Below are 1,297 nucleotides of genomic sequence, written 5' to 3'. Positions count from 1 at the left end.
TCCTTAGAAGCCAGGATGGCCACACTTCTCTTATACATCAGACATTAGCAGGAGGGGCCAGTCCCTGGAGAAACACATCATGCTTGGTAAAGTGCAGGATCAGCGAAATGGGGGAAGGCCCCCCAACAAGATCGATTGACACAGAGGCATCAATAATATGCTCAAGCTTAACAATGATCCTGAAGGTGGTGCCAGACTGGGCAGTGTTGTTCTGTTGTGCATAAGGTTGTTATGAGTCAGAATTGACTTGATGACACCTAACAACAACCTAACAACATGTGGAGAACAATAGTGTCACACTTTGGTATTGTTGTTTAATAAAGATTTTGTAGCAATACTTTCTGATGCACCCTCGTATTTTATTCTGGTGAGAATACACACACACAGTTCTTTGATGGTGACCACACACTCCACATGGTGTTGTCATCTTGCTGTATTGTCTCATCACTGTTCTCTTAGACTCTAACCCTGGAAGCTCCCATCTGTGTTTCCAGGTCATTGTCCTGTAGTCTCATCAGGTAACTCCTGACAGAAGAGCAAGGCTGGGGCACATCCTGTATGACATGAGCTACCGTGTGCCATTTAGTCTCAGTTCCTGTCTCTTTCAGAGACCCCACCCTCTGGGATTAGGATCGGGCCCCCTCCTCTAGAATGGTCTATGCTAACAGACAGCATCTCATAGGATTGTTTCCAAACAGTGTGGAGACTTCAGCATGTCTTTCTGGGGATACATTCAACCCACAACAAGTAATACCCAACCGCAGGATGAAAGGCCATTTCCTGCCCTGTCTTTCTCAAACTCTACACGGGGTGTAGCAAACATGACTGTTCACTTCCAAAACGTCCTCAGCACCCAAAGAGAAACACCATCTGTCCGCACTAACTTCCTGTGTCCTCTCCCTGAGCCCCTGAAAACTGCTAATCTGTTTCCTATTTCTATGCCATCGGTGTTCTAGTGTTCATGCATGTGGAATCACATAGTAACTGTTCTGCCATGTCTGGCTTCTTTTACTAAGCATGTATGCAAAGTTCATCTATGTCGCAGTGTATGCCAGCTTCAATGCTTCTTTCGACAAAGTACTGCTCCATTATCTAGAAGGTTTTTGTTTCAGGTTGGAGACGATTCTCCCGTTCTGTTCCCAGTTCATCATATTTGTAAGGATGGGTGCCGGAATAGCCGGTAGAAACCATGAAAACAACAAAGTAACAACAGTTAAAACAGCCAAAGACATTCATCTGAAAAACAACACAATTATCACAGGAGCCTCACTCTCCCCATTTAACAGACCAGATGTTG

General features: G+C 44.9%; 1 protein-coding gene across 1 annotated transcript in view; it reads right to left on the bottom strand.

Annotated features, from left to right (window-relative positions):
- Positions 1-1,297, bottom strand: part of CNTNAP2 (contactin associated protein-like 2) — a 1,478,157-nt gene that overhangs the window by 13,833 nt on the left and 1,463,027 nt on the right. The window lies entirely within an intron of this gene.

The sequence above is a fragment of the Chrysochloris asiatica genome, unplaced genomic scaffold (genome assembly GCF_000296735.1).
Source record: "Chrysochloris asiatica unplaced genomic scaffold, ChrAsi1.0 scaffold00041, whole genome shotgun sequence".
In the NCBI taxonomy this organism is placed as follows: Eukaryota; Metazoa; Chordata; class Mammalia; order Afrosoricida; family Chrysochloridae; genus Chrysochloris; species Chrysochloris asiatica.
Note: the sequence above shows the minus strand (reverse complement) of the source record. Positions and strands in the feature narration are given on the sequence as shown.